Source organism: Tympanuchus pallidicinctus, unplaced genomic scaffold (genome assembly GCF_026119805.1).
Source record: "Tympanuchus pallidicinctus isolate F22 unplaced genomic scaffold, pur_lepc_1.0 scaffold4, whole genome shotgun sequence".
In the NCBI taxonomy this organism is placed as follows: Eukaryota; Metazoa; Chordata; class Aves; order Galliformes; family Phasianidae; genus Tympanuchus; species Tympanuchus pallidicinctus.
Window position 1 is genome coordinate 33015421 of NW_026294758.1, and position 19617 is coordinate 33035037.

Consider the following 19617-nt stretch of genomic DNA (forward strand, 5'->3'; position numbering starts at 1 on the left):
CTTTAAGTAAATAGTTTAGTCTTGGCATCCTTTCACTCTAACTGCTGCAACTTATCCAGTTAATGTCGGATGGGTGGATGTTTCATCTCGAAAGCACATTTAGAAGGACCAAATTTGATTTTATATACACTGTCTCTTACTCTAAAAGCACAGATTTCCAAACAGTGTATAAAAGTCCATAATTCATGCCCAGGCACAAGCAGCATTTGCAACTATTTCAGACTAAACTGGGAGAAGTACATTTTTGTCTGCAGAAAACTGAATTTCTTAAAGTGTCTAGAATTCAGGCTAGGGCTCTGGCTTCGTGAATTGCGTTTGGCTACTGCTTTCAGATGTTGGTTGCAGAACAGGAAAATTCACACTGAACAGATAGCACAGTCACAGGAGACGATCATGCTATCATGCTTAATAATGTATTACGATAAAAAACACTTAAGGTTCAATTTTGCAAATGTTTATTGAGTGCTTAACTCCCAGGAGACTCTCAAGTCTGTAAAATTGAGCAGATGTGTAACTGTTTGCAGTATTTGTACCTTGGAATTTGCTTTGAATCCTACCAAGCTCAATGGAGAATGTGTTTGGGACTTTTGGAAGCATATAGATTGTTGAGATTTTGAAGACTTTTTGAAACAAAAATAGAAGAAACTTCCTTATCAGTACAAATAATCTTAAAATATGATGGAATTGTGGTTGAGGTGTGTGCACATGTGTATGAAAACAAAGCAAACATTTGCAAGAGTTTCAGCAGAAAAATCATGAGATTTTGTGGTGCAACAAGACATTGACAAAATCATCGGAACCATCTTTTGCTCTGCATCTTCGAGCTCGCTATGAAAATGCTGAAACATTGTTTGCCTAGCAGGACGACTAGCTTTGGGAACTATGCTATTTACTGACAGTGCTTCCAACAACAGCTAGGAGGGATATGTTGATATGTACCTTCATCTTACCAAAAGAGGTAAAGACGAAGCCTGAAGCCCAAAGCCTGGCCATCTTGCTGAAAAGGTGCTAGTTCAGGGAGCTAAAATTTTGTGAAAGAAAAATCCTTAATTTGACAAAAACAGAATTGGTTTTACGCACTACTCAAACTCAAAAGATTCAGGTAAGCTGTCTTATTTGTAGTCTGAAAATCAGCAGTGAGATAAAAGACTTTAATATTATACATTTGGCAATGCAAGAAGATTTATCTATATGTGTACCAGGGCTTCTTGTGTACTAACACATAAAACTATGAAATATGTGATTTGTTTTTTTTTTCTATTGAACTTCCAGAATTTCCTTCCCTTCTCCTGCCCCCTAACAGCAAAAATATTTCAGTAGCAATGTTTTTACTATGTTGTCATGTTTTTTGTTTGTTTGTTTTTTATATCAGAATATTGCAAAAATGCAAAGCAATGTGTGGATGGCTATCCCAAAAGATAACTGATCTGTCTGAAACATAAGATCTAAAAATTATTCAGTAGTTTGTAGAACATAAATAAATTCCCGTTTTATTCAAAACTGTACAATTCCCATCTCCACTTATAAGCAAGAATACTTCCAATGAGTGCTTTTTTTTGTTACAGCAGATCAGTTCCAAATGTATTTTCTTGTATTTTCTTATTACACTGTCTTCCCAGAATATGTTTTAAACGAAATTATTTGTTATTTATAGGCTCTTGTTTAAACCTATGAAATCCTGCCTCTGTTAAATTTTCATTTTGGCCCATTGGCCAGCTGGTATTCTGAATGCTCATGTTGTGCAAACATACCAGATAATGAAGAGAAGATGGAGTATGTACTTTTTGGCAAATATTTGCACATTGCAAAGATTTTGTTTGTTTGCTTGGGAGGTAAAAAACATCCTATGTTTGCTAAGAGATCTGAAATGATAATCAGAAACTGACCTGAAAAATCAGAGTGCTTTGCTTCCATTTTCATAATAGGTATAATTAAAACTGTATGAAGACTGGAATGCTGAGAGGTGACTCAAGTAATTGGCTGGTTAATGTTAAGAAGGTGTAAATTCTCCAGAAAAGCCATATGCATACCAACTGAAAATGCAACCCTTGAAATAAATCCATCTGCCTACATTTGTTTTAACAGTAATACTGACCTTGGAGCAAGGTATTTCCGAAAGATTTTTAATGACCAGCTGGAATCAATAGCCTTTGGCTGTACCTTAGGCTTTAAACTCTGCCCAGCCAGTCATTAATTCTTAGGAAACGCTCTGTTCCTTGATTGTTACTGCTTAACTGCGTGACAATCTGGACTGTAAATAATTGTTAGCAGAAAAAATATAATTATTGTTAAATGTATATAGTACCTTCCTTAAGAAAGGTTTTCAAAGTATTTACAACCTGGGGGACTTGAAAAAAATATGCTAAGAAGACTTCTGTTGCTGGGAAAATATCCTGTTTGGTTACAGAGAGAACTAAGAAGATTCTTACTAAGTGCCTGAGAAATTAGCCACCTTTAGCGTTGTCTTGACTGGCAGCTACGAGTTTCTGGCTTTAGGCTAAAGAAGCACTACTTTCTTCTACCTCTGCCTTTTAGTCAGGAAGATATGAACAGTGTGGACATTTACCTATCTTCTGGGAAAACATGTCAAAAGTGTTCAAATATCTGCCATCAAAGCATTACCATGCAGAAAAAATATGCAGTTAAGTCTATGATATAGGTGCAATATCTAATGCAGCACAGTCTTACCTGCAGTGCCTCCATTCTGCAGGGGATTTAGGAGGGATGCAACAGATTACTGAAAAAGCTGCGCTGGGTCAAGTAAATCTAATTTCTGCCATGTCACCAAGAATATCTGCAGTGGTATTTACAGCCAGAAGGATGAAGATACAAACTCAATGAAATACAAAGCGTAAGAATCAGGGGACTGAATACCAGATTTTTTTGCTTTCTCTACACCAACAATATGGTCAAAGATTTACACCACCATTTTCCATTCAACCACAGGTATTAGTGAGTTCTGATTTTGGAAAACTAGATAAGTTTGTGTTGAACAACGTGCATACCAGTTGCACTGTTCTTGCTGGAATTATAAGCACAGTACCAAGGACTTCACCAAACCACCAGCCAAGGCTGTGCAGAAGGCTTTGCCTAGGCATGCAACTTCACTGTGAAGAAATACAGAGCTTCTGGAGCTCAAAACAAACTCCTAGGAAGTGATTAATAGGCCAGCCTCTTTCTTATTTGTGAATGAGAGAAGGTTGACTCTACAGGCCTACAGCAATATTAAACTTGATAAATGACTTTTGGCACATGTAGGCTGAAGAATTTTATCATGTAGATGTAAAGAGAAACCAATGATAAGCATAAAGCTGTACGAGATTTCAGTTACACAAAACTTCAAATCCAATTGACAGGTAAAATTGTGTTGTATAGGCAAGATATCCTATTAATTATATCATTATATGGCCAAGTAAGACATTTTTAGATCTAATACATTGTATATTAATAATATATAATATAATAATTATAAACATATAATATATATTATGTAAATATATATAATTATAATGTATAAAGATGTATATCTCTTAACAAGAACCAGTTGATCTTCAACAATTTTAAATTATGTATTGCCAATGCTGGCAAAATGACAATTAAAAAGGTTTTTTTCAGTGGCTGCAGTCTTCCTTAAAAGAACAGACTTCTCATATTTTCTCGTTGATGATTCTTAGCTAAGATTTCTTCATTCCTATCTTTCAACTATTTTTTGACTGTTCAATAAAAGACTGGACTTCCTTTTCACATCATGTACTCCTAGAGCATTGTCCAATGACAGTATCATTATTCTTATTCAACAGATGAGGAAACAGATTTTCCACTTGGAGGAAACAAATAAAATGTCTTCAGCCACCCAGAAGACTGACTCACTGTTCTTTCAATGTGCTCTTCACAAAATTCACAGTCTGATAAATTTGTTTTAAATGTAGTTTTATTGGCAATGATATGCTTGTCACTGTGGCATTAGTGAGAGAAGGTAACTTTTTTAGATGGGACAAAATGGATGCTCAGGTCATCAGCTTTTTGGTGAAGTCAGGCTGCATGCATTTTAATTTCAGACATAGGTGGAGATCAGGGTTGAAGGCCTGTTCTCTTACAGTCAAATAACACCCATATCTTGAGTTTTTCCAAGCAAAGTTATCCTTTCCATCAGTTTGCGCACCCTGACTATCTGAAGAGCCTCATTAGTGAGAAATTTAGGGGGCTTTTGATATGTGGAGAGTAGAGAATAGCTAGTATTTCAAAATGTTTAAATTATAGTTTGGGGAATGCTAATTATGTTTCCATTCTCATCTGCACAAACCGTAGTTTAGAAGAAAAGAAATTACTATATTAGATCATACCTGTACAACTATCTGGGTCATCCATTGGCAGCATCAGCTCATAGATAATCAAGTCTGAGCTGCTATCCGTGGTTGCAGAATTGCTTACAGTTATTTGTCGCTGCAGATTCAGTGGTTTGTGTGAACTCAACTATTGGAAACTGAAAGGTTCCCTTGTCAACCTCTGCCTTCGCAGGCTGACAAGAGAACTGAGAAGCTCCAACAGATGGACATGCCATAGCTTAGTTTGTTGGACTTCACGCTCCATTTCTTTATCAAATGTTTTGCCCAGACTAGTAAATTTCAGATAAGAGATTTTTTGGCAATAGTTAAGGTTGATTACACTTAGTTTCAGGTTATTGTGAGCCCCATGTGGTACAATATAGTGAAGATTCAGCTTGGTACTCTGATATCACATTATTTCATGAAAAAGAAACACAACTATTTTAAAGGATTAAATATAAAGTAATCTCTGACAACGCTGTAGCTGCTCCTAGAGTTCACATATGCCCTAAGAAATTAAATGCTCATATACAAATGTAATGAAGCACATAGCTGAATTCTAGGGTTGAGGTGAAATTCAAAGAGTGACCAAGCTTCCAGGGTCACTATTAAGAGAAAATATGGAATGTGACACTGTGGGTAACAAAAGAAAAGGGGACAAGCAACTCTTTACAAAATTAATAAAAGTGTATGTGGAGCAACAAACCTTATATCTTAATCTTATGATTATTTCACAAACAGCATTATGAGATTTTTTTGTCTCTTACTTCATATTTCTTAGTATATTTAGATTTATTCTATGCATGATAGCCTTATTATTAGCTTGACTGTGCAGTGCTCAGATTTGTGATAATTCAATACAATTCACGCTGACTTTTTAGTTCAGTAATAGATATTCTCAACTTAATCACCATAATTCAATTCTTGTCTTTGCTCTTTTACCACATATTATGTGTTTCCCATACACATCTTTCCCTTAAGCAAATATCTGAAGCAATACCTCTAAAACTGGGTTTTTTGGACCTGTACAGAGCTGTACAAGGCAGTTTTGGACTGTATGTATTACATGCATGTAAATTAGTATCACTTACGAGTCATATTCACCCTATTAAATTACAGAATATTTTAAGGTAGTGTGGAAATAAAAGAAACAAAGGAACATTTATTCAGTGAGAGAATTATAGAAAACAGATTGATATTTTGTCTGGGATTTCATAAAGAAAGGACTAAATCTGAAGATAGACAAGGTTAAAGAAAGGTTAATACCAATAAAGGAAGAAGGACTGCTAAAACAACTGAGAGGAGATTTATGAAAGAATGCATTCCAAAGATTTGCAACTATGAATACTGCAGGCAAAGGAGTGTGGATGACAAACTATTTAAAGAAGCAGCGAAGGCACTGGAATATTGGAGTTATATTTCCTTTGGAAGGTCAAAGAAGCACCATATTGTAGTGTCCAATAAGCTAAATGAAGAAATGAGAAATACGAGGTTTCAGTTAATGTACAGAGAATGAAGGGACAAAGCAGGCAATCCACAAGTTACAGTTCTTGTTTTGGACTACAGACCTGTATTTTTTCAACCTTGTTTTGATTAACACCAGACAATACAACTCTATAGAGCTGCTTAACTATTTTGGTAGTTACTTCAATATTCGATCATTTTTTCCATTTTGAAAATAATCCCTTAGGAATTCTTAGGAACTGTTTTTCTGTGACAGAGATCAGCTACACTGAAGAAATAGATAATAATCAAAGACATGAAGGCCAGGCTTGTGAAATGACCTACCCAACTGAGCAAAGGATTGCATAAAACATTCAGCAAATGCTTAACAATGAAGACCATTCTAGTTTAACTATAGTTAACTATAGTTATAGTTAACTATAACTATAAGATAGTTTCTTAAACTTATTTAAGGATGACTTACTTCATGAGACTGGATTAAAAGCTAAGAGTTATAACATCTCATTGTCTTTGCATCCAACCTTCTTTTCCTGCATCTTATGGTCTTTTTTTTTTTTTTCTCCTTATACTATGGATTTTTTGGTTTTGACAGAAACTATTCTGACTTTTGATGGAAAGGCATAGGACATAAGATGAGAAGGCAATCTCCTTTTTTTTAAACAAAACTATGCCAGTTTGGTAACGATGTTTCTATTTTTAAAACATCTGTTTCATCCAGATGATAAAATGCAATCCTACAATAAATTTATCCACTTACATGCTTACAGTTTCTCCTTGTATTCTCCCTCTTGCACTCTCCCTCAGGGACAGTGACTGTGTTTTACTGCATTTTTTGAGCAGCAGAGTACTATGTGGGAACATTTTGCTTTTGTCTCAGTTAGTGATTTGTATCATTTTATAAAAAGTTGAGATATACCTCTTATGTATATGAATTTTACTTTTTTTGTTTCAAAATTTCTGGCTTAATGGAATAAGAAAGCATAAATTCCTTTACTTGCAACATTTTACTTTTCCATGGGCTTGCTTGAAATTTTAGCTTCAACTAAATTTTAGCTTTAACTTTCTTGTGGATACATTTAAACTCTGAAAATAAATTCATTGAAATCTAATCTCTAAATTTGATAATCTCACTTGTAATAGCCAAGTTTGCAAAGTAAAAATATACTAAAGGCTTTTGGAGGCTGATGGTTTAGAGTTTACTGAGGTACTTTTAGTTATGTTGGTAATTTCATTTTCTAAAATGTAATGCTTCGTATCTTGACATTTGTTTGAAAAATGATGTAAGTCACAAGAGAATATAAAATTTTGTAGCTGCATTTTGACTCTGAGCAGGCAGTTTCCCAACCTCCAAACCTCTGTAAATTCGTTCAGGCATGATCTTTATCACATTTTGTTAATTTGCACCTGATTGATGCCAATTAAATCAGTGCTTCCCTTTTTATTATCTTAACTTCTGCTAGAACTTTTCATGTTCTAGGATGTATAGATATCTCAACTAGGTAAGGAGCGTATTTTATATACACTAAGAAATAATACAGTCACAAACATGGAACTAAAATTCTCAATAAAGTATTTCATATTGGTAACAGCTGTCAACAATAGGTCAAAGCAAAGTCATTAACTTTCCATTCCACAGCAAGTATTTCATACTCCTCCTGTATATCACAGGAACAGTTTCAGAGTATCATCAGGGAATACCACAGAAATAAACTCTCAGCTCTCATGCACTGTGCATAGTTCCTGTGGACAAAGCTTCGGGAATGCTTCAGTGTTCACCCATTCCACAAACAGCAGGATACCAAGGAAGTCTTTTATCTTTTGCTGCTTTCTTCATGCCTTGGGAATGATCAGCTTCACTCATGTTTTTCTCTACAGCACCTGCTGAGAGTGCAAATATGTACAGGGATAGGAATTAACTCAGGATATGTATCCATGAGGAAATTTATAGAGACAGAAATATAATTAATCACCAAGGTAAATACTTTAGCTTGGTAAGTAATGTGTGTACTGAAAATACATATATTAAAAGATGTACAAGAAGACAAATTATGACAATCTTGTCAGTGTAAAGGTTAGCTAATTGATTGATATATGGTATAATTTCCAAATTTTATTCTTGTGCACGTACATTTTGTACTAGAATGGGAAGCAGAAAAGGCATAGCTGTAATAAACACTAGGAATTCTTATGGTTCAGTTCAAGGAGAATAAAATGCTGTTGTCATATCCACAGACAATTTTTTTGGAATCCTGCAGGGACTCCCCAGCTCCCCATTATTTGTGTTATAGATAGATACGTATATTTATATATATATATACCCATAAACATAGGTAAGCATAATATATGTGTACATATGTGCACCTTAAACACTGTGGTCTTCCCCGGAAGGAAGGGAAGCCTTTTGACTGTTCCTGATACTATGTTTGCCACACTAATAGTCGAGCAGCTCCAGTTCCATCTGTAAAGGACTGCAATGTATATTCAGTGGGTATATTAGCTCACTGTAGCCTTGCAGCAAGGTTTTGAACTACCCAGAGTTATGTGAAGGTACTTAGTGTGTTTGCTTCAGGTAAGGGCCTGCGGGTGTTTTGCCTGGTACCGTGCATTTTTGGAAGCAGTATTTCTTCAAGTGTTAAAGTGGCACATGCTTTTTAGCTAATGACCATACCGTGTGCAAAACATATTGCATATGTGGTGGTCATGTGCACTGATAAATTATATTTACCATGCACCTTTGAGTGTCTCACCTGCAGTTTGTCCCATTAATCTATCTTCCCAAGTATTTATTCTAACATTCCAAACCTCTGAGCAGCTTCAAACAGCCGTTATTTTTTTTTCCCCAAACCCGTCAAAGATGGATTTCTTTCTTTTCTCCAAAACAGGGATTTTTTTCTTACCAGATTACTATTATCCAAAACGTATAAGGATGAAATTTTGCCCTGAACCAAAGTGTAGTATCTGATATACGTCATCAAAGTACAGAATTTCACAAGCAGCTTTTGCAACATGCCTGAGCAAAGAAGAAATTGCTAGGTTCTCAAGAAAAATCCTTTCTGACATGTTCAGATTTTCAAGTCATAGAATTCTTATCTGCGCTACCTGCATACTGTAACTTCCTGAAAGGAGGATGAGGAGGGGCTTGGCCTCTTCTTCCAGGCAACAAAAAGGACCTGAGGAAATGGCCACAAGTTGTACCAGAGGAAGTTTAGGTTAGACATAAGGAAGAACTTTTTTTCTCAGAGAGTGGTCAGGCACTGGAATGGCTGCCCAGGGAGGTGGTGGAGTCGCTGTCCCTGGCAGCGTTCAAGAGGTGCTTGGATGAGGAGCTGCAAGATATGGCTTAGTGCTTGTGGTAGCAGTGGTAATGGGAGGACGGTTGGACTGGATGATCTTATAGGTCCTTTCCAACCTTGTGATTCTATGATTCAATGATTTTGTACCTCTGGTGAGTTTTAACAGAATAAGTTTTGTAAGGTTCAAATATTTACTACTAGGAATTCTCTCTTTGAAATTGTATGGTTGAGTTAGCTGTATGCTTAGTAGTACCTGCTGTTAAAGATCAAGGCTACGAGAAATAGACCCAATAATATTTTTGAACATTCAGATGTTTTGCATTTATTAAATGTACTAGAGGGGCAAACTTAATTCAGAGTGTCTGAAGTAGCAAAAATTTGTATTGGCATTCACTTGATTTGTACTACCTAATTCATTATTCAGATCAATGACACTTTTTTATTTTTTATTTTTATTTTTATTTTTTTTTTGCTACTTAAAATGGGTTATTTGAAGGTAATACTAGCAAGTGTTTTTTTCACCTATGCAAATTCAAGCATATTAGTAATTTGCTATGACTTTTACTCCTATTTCTACACATCTGTCTTCCATATTCTTTCTCATTACTTTCTTAAATCTCTTTTTTTTTTTTTCTTTCTTTTTTTCATTTTTTTCCCTTTTCCTCCTGGGTTTATTTTTCATAGTTTCTGTTACATTACAATGATCTTTGCCCATACGCTTGGTTGTGCATGCAAATGGGAATATGGATCCTTGCACAGGAAGATGAAAACTGGCTCTATTAATGGTATAAGCGTCAGGTTGATTATCAATGGCAGTTTTTTGCTACTCACTGACTGTGGGATAGAAATAAACACTGGACAGTCATGGAACATACCCAGTCAGAATACAAAAAAATGATGTTATTCATCTTCCTGCACTCAAACTTATTTCACTGTGTTAGAACAGTTTCAGCAATTAAATAATTAATTTTGTTGACTTCATTTAAGGAAGTGTTGACACAATTGATTATAGCAAGCAAATAGAAATTTTCCCGTGTTTTCATTTGACAAGAAAGGGAAGGCATAGAATGATTGAAGACTTGTATGAGTTATGAACTGGATTCGCAGAGTGAATATGGGTGTCACACCCAAAACTCTGAGCTGTGCTGTGCAGATGTGCTGGATGTGTGGGAAACATCCTAGCCAGTTTATCTTGGTGGACTGCCTGATAAGCAATTGCTATTTCCCAAAAAAGTACTCTGGAACTTCTATAGCAGAGCCCTCCTAATTCATCAGGTGCCAATTCAGTAATACTAAATGAAAAGAAAGTAATGCAGGAATTATGAAGCTATTACTATATAGGGTAGGCTGAATTTGTATTTGTATGGAAGGAGATTGTGTCTCCTTTTACTGAAAACTGAAAGCACCAATGAGTGGAAAAGATGACACATCATGCAAAATCTGAATGGAAGACTACAAAAGCTGAATGAAAGTAAGGTATTTGCAGTTTTTATCTAGTTCAGCTTACATTCAAAGTGGAAAACAACTTCGGCAGTGCTGGACAAATGTTTATGCAGAGGATAAATCTTCTTGAATATCTCATATTTGTAAGCCTGCTAATTCAGACTAATTGTTGGTAGAACAAAAAGTTTGGCAGAAATGTTGCAGCTATTTTCCACAAGTTTCTCATAGAATCATAGAATGGCCTGGGTTAAAAAGGACCACAGTGATCATCTATTTTCAACCCCCCTGCTATGTGCAGGGTCACCAACCACTAGACCAGGCTGCCCAGAGCCACATCCAGCCTAGCCTTGAATGCTTCCAGGGATGGGGCATCCACAACCTCTTTGGGCAACCTGTTCCAATGCATAACCACCCTCTATGTGAAAAACTTGCTTCTTGTATCTAAACCTCCTAAACCTTTCCTATCTTAGTTTAAAACCATTCCTCCTTGTCCTATCACTATCCATCCTTGTAAACAGTCATTCCCCCTACTGTTTATATTCTCCCTTCAAGTATCGGAAGGCCACAATGAGGTCTCCCCGGAGCCTTCTCCTCTCCAAACTGAACAAGCCCTGTTTCCTCAACCTTTCCTCATAGGAGACATACTCCAGCCCTCTGTTCATCTTAGTGGCCCTCCTCTGGACCTGCTTCAAGAGCTCTGCATCTTTCTTGTACTGGGAGCCCCAAGCCTGGACGCAGTACTCCAGAGCACATCTTAGTGCTCATCCTCGTGCTGAATATGAATGCTACATCACATAATGCAGCTCTTTTATGTTACTACTCAGTCTCTTTTTTAACAACTTGAGGGCATGCTGCCCTGTATATTTCTTTCAAACCGGATCTTTATTTAACCCAAAATTTCTTATCTACGGAACTTCAGTGCTCACACTATTCACACGTTTCCACACAGGCTACAAGGTCTGTTGGTGTTGACAAAACAAACAGGTTTAGCAGATTTAGCACTTAGGCTGACCAAAGAAGTCAAAATTGACCTTATTCCTTGAGAGTCTGCACGCTGACACAGGCCAGGCACACCCATCTATTGAGGCCACCTCAGCATCTCTAACCCCCCTATACCAATAGCCACGGAGCCCAGTTCACTCTCAGATGCACACACAAGTCCCACACAGGTTTTAGTGCTGGTGCACCACGAGCAGTGTCTAGTGACACACAGAATAGAAATGTTTGGGCCCTCGGTCGTGAGGCACACCGCGGGCTGACGAGCCATCGTTTCAATCCGCGCAGAGCAAGGGGAAGCCCGAGCGGCATAAACCCCCGCGGAGCGTCCCGACGCACAGCCGGGCCGTTACCGCCGCACCACCCACATCCCACCACCGCCGGCTCCGCCCCCTGCGCACGCGCGCGGCTTTCACAGCCGGCTGCGCGGCGGCGGAACGCGCGAAAATTCCAAACCGGGGGCGCGAGCGGGACGGCGGGGTAAGCCGAGAGGAGGGGGAGGGGGCGGGGTCGGGGGCCGGGAGGGAAAGAGAGGGGAAGGGAAGAGAGGGAACAACGCCCTTTTCTCGCCCCTTCCCCGCCGCTCCCCCCGTCGGTGGTCGGCGGCGCCCCGCGGCGGGGAGGTGGCGCGGCTGGAGGGTCCGCGCATGCGTTTTGAGGGCTGGTGAGTGGCGGGCGTCTGCCGGGCCGCGGTATCCGCTGCTGCCCTTGTCCTCCTGCTTCCCCTTGCTTGGAGGGGCTGTGGAAGTGGAGTCAAATGCAGCACACACTTCGGGGCTTAGGTACCTAACGGGCGCGCAGAGAGGGGTGCAGAGTTCGCAGCTCAGTTCCTGATCCAGCAGATGTCCAGCTTTTGTGCTGTGCAATCTGACACGGGCAGGCATCTGTTCCAGTGCAACAAGATCGGGGCAGTGTGTTTTTGTGGTGCACCTGTAGGCGTACAGTGGGGCCTATAGTATATACGTGCCAGTGCATATATACAAAATTCACCATACCTGTGAATGGCATATCTGACCTGCAGCTAAAGAATAGGGAAGGAATCAGCCATTTTGGGCTTAGGATCACCAATGTGTTTAATTAAACCACAGCTTTCACTCAATCGTTTTCCAAGTCACTGTTTTTGGTATGGAGGAATAGTTAAGATGAGATAACAGCTCTAGTGCTATATTTGAGTGATGAATCATACTTTAGGTAAACTCTTGTGGACATCATGTTCTAGCAACAGGTCTTTGAAATATGGAAAACATGGAGAATATGGAGAATTTGGTGATTTTTCTAGCACATAATAGCGGTCAATGATTTGGAGCCTTTTTTTTTTCTATTCAAAATCCTTGATTTTTTTATTTTTTTTTTATTTTTTTTTGTGTGTGTGTATGTGTGTGTGTGTGTGTGTGTGAAAGTAGAGCTTTTCTGTTACTGTCAAACTGAAGATCATTCATCTGCTTTCTCTATTGCCTTGGTTTGTTTTGTGGGTTTGTTTTTTTTTGTTTTTGTTTTTTGCATTCATGTCCATGTTCTCTGTCGGAGGTTAAAAAACTGTGTTGCAGAGTAACTCGCATGGTATTTCCAGCAGAATTGGAGATATTATGAAGTTATGTTGTGAGCTGATGTCAATGAAAATCTCCTTCCCGTTAAATTCTGGCATTGCTGGAAAGTCTGTTGTTGACTAAGTTTTTTGCAGCATGCCGTGTATTTTTCCTCACTCTGTATGTTTGTTCACCACTGCCCTCTCTTGGATAGAAGCAGGCATGCTGAACGCTCATGATAATGTGTTCTCTAGTGGTTGGTTTTGTAAGGAGTGTGCAAGCTCTGCTATACCTGCCCCTCAGAGGAGATTTGTCTTGGAAAATCTAGGAACTGGGAGTCTGAAACAGACACTGACGTCTGTATTTTTTTCTTACAGTCAAGATTTAATGATCGTTTCTGTGCTTTTTTAGTTTCCTATGGAAACTAGGGTCTACGTGGTTTGACATCTTCCTACCTTTAGCTACTAAAAATTGAATGCATCAGCCAGTTTTAGGCAAGTTTGAAAGCAGGACAGAAGCCTTCAAAGTGATTCTTTTCTTATGCATTTATTAGAAATTGTGTATAGAGTGAAACAGTTTGTGATAGGTGGAACTCTGTTGTTCAACTTTTTGTTTGGCACTAGTTCTCTGATCTAGTGATCCCATACATACGGACGAGCTGGCCTCTCTGTATGCTAAGTTAACTATAGGTTGCTGTCTCTCCAGGGTAGAAGTGTCAGAAGGGACAGTATGAGCTTGGTTTTTTTGAGACTGATGTTACCAGCGGTTAAGCAAAGTTACCCACTTGAAAGTGGCCAGTTGTCTTCCTCAAAATGAAGTGACCTTGTGTGCTCAGTACTCTTGAGCCACCATCTCTTAAGCCATCTGCTGAACCAGTTTTCTTTCTTTTTCCCTAAAACGTATGTTACAGTACGTTGACTTACAGTTGTGAAGGTGCTGTTTTTGATCAAGAATTATTCTAAAAGCTGGGTGAAGAACCTTGTAATGGATGAAACAACCGTTCCCTGAAATAATTAGAAAATTTTACAGTCCTTCTATTTACATGGAGACGTTTCAGACATTTTCTGGAAAATGCATATATTGCACAAAATAAAAAATCTTCGGTTTGTAAGACTTTTTTTTTTTTTTTTTTTTTTTTAATGTGTACAACATGCTTTATAACAAACTGGTCAGAAAAAATAGGTAAAAAATAAGGCAGGCTGAGAGAAACTTACGTGTGTAAACAGCAGAGTAGCTGCTGTAGCTCAGGTAGAAGCTTTAACTAAACAACTTTCACCCAAGTATGTATTCTCATATCTGTTTTTCTGGTTAATATTATTGTAAATAACTACTGTTATTATTGATGTTGCTAAAATGGTAACATTCTTTAAGAAGTATTTTCTTTTATGTAGCGTTGGAATTAAAAAAAAACCCTTTCTGTCTTGAAACTTAGTGGCAAATTCCACCAATTTCTGAGAGTGGTTTAGGACCAAATAGTGAAAGTATTTTTAAAATTATAGGAATTTGGAATGTATACTATTTGGATACCATTTGGAATGTATACTGTTCTCTCTTTGTATATAATGTATACTATTCTCTCTATATATTCTGTATTTGGAATGTAACTATTCTCTGTAACAGTATGTTATTCTGTCCCAATAACTTTATGGCTATTTTGAAAGTATTTAAAACTTAGTAAGACTAATCATAGATGTAGTTAATAAGATGATTAATCAGTGCTGGACTTCTACTTATTTGTGCATTTTAGTAAAGACATGGTGATTTTTAGGTGGCTATGACAACTAGTATACAATAATCATTATTTATATCTGTGATGCAAAAATACTCATGAGCATTATAATCACAAATTAAAAAAATCTATATTAATGTAATATTTATAATTTGAATCTTCTGAACGCTAGAATTTGAATGAGAGTCTTTTTAACTTCCTTGAAGGGGTCTTTTATCTGCAACGGTAAGAAATGATTATCAGATTTACCCTATTTGCAAGACGTTTCTGTTAAATTTTTAAGCTGTCAATCTGTGGTTGCAGATTTATGACCTTTGACTTGTGTGTGTCTATGTTGTTGGTTTTGGGTGCTTTTTTAACTTCTAATAGAAATTCTGCAGATAAGTAATGTCCTGAGTTACAGTTATATAAACTTATTAGTCATTAATTATATAGATGCTATTGGTCACAATTTAAAGACTCTCTCAGATATAATCTGCACCGCATCAGTTGTGATAATCTGAGAATGTAAAAGTCCACTGAGGATTTTGTGATTCTTTCAGGAGTAAATTTTTTGTACTTGGAAAGCAAGAAAATTGGATGTTTCTAAATGTGCTGTTTTAGTTTGTTTAAAACATAACAAAAAAAAAAAAAAAGAAAAAAAGTAGTATGCAGTTTGAAAGTTGGAAATTAGAGTGCTACGAACAGGCTTCTGTATAAGCAGAGTAGGAAAAAGCCCTGGGAAACCGAACAACTTCTTTATTATAGTATGTAAGATGCGTTGGAAATGGAAGTAGCACTCCAGGCATCTGAATCCTGGAGGCAAACTACAGGATTGACCTTTTTCCCTGCTGCTAGATTTCCTAGATATGATAAATATGTAAAACTAGATTAACTCTGTGATAGTATTGAAATATTCCATGCAATTGCTGTAATGGAAGTATCTTGATACACAACTAAATCAATATACGTGATGTCCAAGGAGGACTGGCCAGGAGTTGTACCACTATGTAATGCTGTTTTCATATGTTATGCCTTAAAATTAGTCATCTACCATCATGTGATCCAAACTGATAAGGCACTCTCCTCTCATGCAGTACCAAAACTATACAGCTTTGAGTTCTTCCCATGGGTGGCATTGTTAGATTGCAACTGCTCCTATAAACAGATGAGACAAAAAATCCTACTGGTAAGTCACAGGATTCACTATTAGCACAATAAAAAGCACACAGGCACAGAATATGCAGGAATAATTGACTTAAGAATTCCTCAGATGAATGCCTCGTGGGTTTTGATGTCAGTGCTGTGTCTCCAGTCTAGCTGCCTGCACAGTCAATTGTTCCTGTAGTTCAAATTTGACTGAGTGAATCACTGAAAGCCTTTGCTCTCTATGTTTCTGAGGAACTTATCTCTTCTTATTTGCAAAGAATGAATGGGCTGATTTAATGCCTGTGAATAGCATGAAACCTTGTCAATGGACTCAAGGGACAAATGTCTGTGGGAGTGTGTTAAAATAATGTACAACAAAAAGGTGTAAATGTTGATGTGGGTGTCATGAAGTTATTTTTTTATTCTTCTGAAGAATACATTTTTCTTTTTCTGTCAGGTGTACTTAGTGCCATAAATACATCTTTATTCAGAAGATTTATTTATTTATTTATTTATTTTACTCTGAGGCCATTTCTGGGTGTGGATAACTGAGGAAAGGGGACAGAAGTGTCTGACTGGCAAGTTTTTCTGAGCTCTAAAAGAATCGTTCTTTCATTTGCAGACTCGGTCATACTGTGTATGAACCATGTGAATGCTTTTCTGTGAATGCTTTTCTCAGAATTAATGTGGCCTCAACTGATGTTAGAATAAACATGTATATTTTTACTTACACTTACCACACTGATTCCATACAAAATAGAGTATGTGTCATAAAGTCTGGAAAGAAAATACTTTCCATGTTTGTTGTGTGGTCATTTTCTTTTGGGCATAATATTGCCCTTCACCACTGCAACTGTTGTGCTGCATTATTATTCTGTGTTTGAAAACCTTAAGTTGAATATTAGCCTATACTTGAAGAAATCCTTGACAAATAGGTATGGTTAGTGGATTAGAAAGTATGAGGCTCGTATCTTTTGCTTCCTGTCATTTGTTTTCTTAGTGACTTTGGACAAGTTGTTTGCTGTTTGTGCCTCTGTTTCCTTGCAATTAGCATGCTTATCTAAAAATACTTTAACACTGTAGAGTTCAAGTTTCAGTTAAAGGCACTTTCTTCATTACTACATACTACTTACTACTGTAAATACTGGAGGTTCTTTTTTTCAATAAGCTTTGGAAGAGGAATAATTCGCTTTGTGGAAGCAAGTCACTTTTATAGACTGCACAATTAGCATTGTGTATCATTACCATAAGCAATGTTTTATTGATGTTCAAATACTTGTGCTTAAGAGTTTGGACCATGTCTCTCGTCTTCTCGGATTTTTGTGTAAGTCAGGGATAAAAAGTGGATTTAACAAAGTTACCTAGCTATTAAAGAAACATAATTGTTGCAACTTAATAGGCTTTGGTCATTCTCCTCTATGTCTAGATAGATTGCTCTAACCCCCCTTTTTTTTTGGTTTGGTTTTGTTAATGGTGAAACAAAGATGAAACATGCTACCAATTTGCAGAATCTTGTGCATAGTCCAGTTGCAGGAAAATGACTTTATGTCAAGAGCTTTTTTAGGCTTTATTTCCCTAGTAATTGTAATGTGTACAGGTAGAAATTAATTCTGTTCCTTGATATCCTAGAGTGAAGGAATGCGTTGTTCTCTGTTCCATTACAGAGACCTAATATTCTGATTTGCTGTGTACAATTTACTCTATTATTTTCTACTTATGGTTGGAAAGAAGAAGATAACTGAATTTTTGTTTATGGCAAAAACTTAAGTTTTGAAACCTATAAAATGCAAAAAATTTTCGAAGGACTGGTGTGCATATTCCCCCTCTGTGCTGGTGGTAGAGTATTGGAACTCTGGAATAGAAAAATGATGTATATTCCCTGATGAGAACGAATTAATCTCTAGCTAAGGCTTTTTTGCAGAGGAATTACATTTCAAGGAAATAATTTTCTCTGAATTGCACTTGAGCAATATAAAATTAAATGTTAATTGGGGAGGAACTTCATTAATGGAGAATGGATGATTATTGGTATGTTCAGATAAGATTTCGTTTTGTAGAGAAAAGGATAGCGAAAGCCTTTTATACTTCTGAGTTTACAGTAAAAATGCATAACTGTGAATTTAAGCAGGAGAAGACAGTGAGAACAGCATGTAAATGTTTAGATGAAAAAGTACAATTTATATTTGGCACAAAAAGGACTCAGTGTGTGTTATTACAGTTCATTCACATTTCTGCATTGGCTTACGTAAAGATATGTGAGAGGATACTATTGGTCAGAAGAAGATAATGAAAACTTAAGCCAAAGTTACTATCCCATAATCCATGAGATATGGAATGATGCATTAGCTGGAAAATTGGGTTTAAGAGAAATGATGCAAATGGTAAATATCATCATATAGGGATTTGTCATTATTGCAAATATTGGTCTATTTTAGCTGATATTGCTAACTTGGTGAACTTTTCTTATGTGGATAATAGCAATGCTATCAGTGTACCAATTGAAATTGAGGCTCCATTGATATCGGGTAAAAAAAAATAAAATAAAATTGATTGCTGCTGTAAACAGAATGAGAATTGCTTTCCTTATCATCTAACCTCTAAAAAAGTTGTAATATGTATAGTGTTTAGAATATTGATGTCATAGGCGTACATACAATTGATTTGTGATGTCACTAGCCACAGTGAGGGTAAAGTGGCGTAAGGAATGCTTAAACTTCTTGCGAAAAGGGATAAAACAGATTACTTCCGTGTTCACAGATATTCTTCACAGATACTCAGTTCTACCTGCAATTCATAAGCTGAACCAGACATTCTGCATCTCTAAAATTGCATTTATTCTTTGTCTGCATTTTCTTCTTACCTGTTGCCACATAGGCCGGCTGATAAAGAATTGGTATGATTGAAAAGACTCTGTCCAGCAAAATAAATATTTTAACATTCAGCTTTATTAGATTTACCCCCACCTCCTCCACTATGTTATCTTTTGAGTGCTTCAATAGTGGTTATCACATTGCAGTGACTTGAGTGTTACTAAAATATCTCAGAAGGTTTCCTGCTTAGATTGTGCAATACATTTAAGTTGTGTTGGGGAAATGCATTGAAAGAAGATGTTGCACTCCACTACAATTTTTAGAAGGTCAGTAAGATATATATACTTGTCTGTGCTTTTGGTAGCCATGCCCACTGAGTCATTTCTAGCTTCTACTATGTTTTGTCATATATTTTTATCATTCTGTGGTATGTCACAGTGTTTTGATGAGAGATTGATCAGTCAGATGTGAAAGAAAGTTAAATGGTAAGCTAGCAGACCTGTTTCTAGTTTGGCTTTTGTTTTGGAGGATATATTGCTCTGCTTAATATCAGTATGCACCAGTTAAATCTGTTTTGCTTTATTGCCTTGAAAGAAATTATGACTTTGTACATGAATCTAATTCCCTGCTTTGAGATATGGACAGTTTTATCTGAGCCTTACTGGATTTTGCTGTAATGCTGGAGTTCTATTATATTAGCACCTCATACTGGTCTGTACTTTAATTGATTGCAGAAGAGCTGTGTCAGAGATTTGTTTTCTTCTGTTGCATGTAACTTTTTCTATTAAATACTTGCCATGTTGGACTCTTAATACCTCTGTTGCTGCTCTTTTTCTTTTTTCTGTTTTCTTTCCTTTTTTTTTTTTTTTTTTTTTTTTTTCCCCCCTAGAGGAATGTTCCACT

General features: G+C 36.9%; 1 protein-coding gene across 2 annotated transcripts in view; it reads left to right on the forward strand.

Moving 5' to 3' along the window:
* The first annotated feature begins 11890 nt into the window (after window positions 1-11890).
* The window catches only part of FANCC (FA complementation group C), an 81464-nt gene continuing 73737 nt past the window's right edge, over window positions 11891-19617 (forward strand). The window contains exon 1 of one of the 2 annotated variants that reach the window (XM_052701194.1): window positions 11891-12001. The gene's annotated coding sequence lies outside the window, so the exon portion shown is untranslated. Of the gene's footprint in view, window positions 12002-12070; window positions 12186-19617 lie in introns of those variants that run through there. The other variant, XM_052701195.1, reaches the window with a different exon arrangement.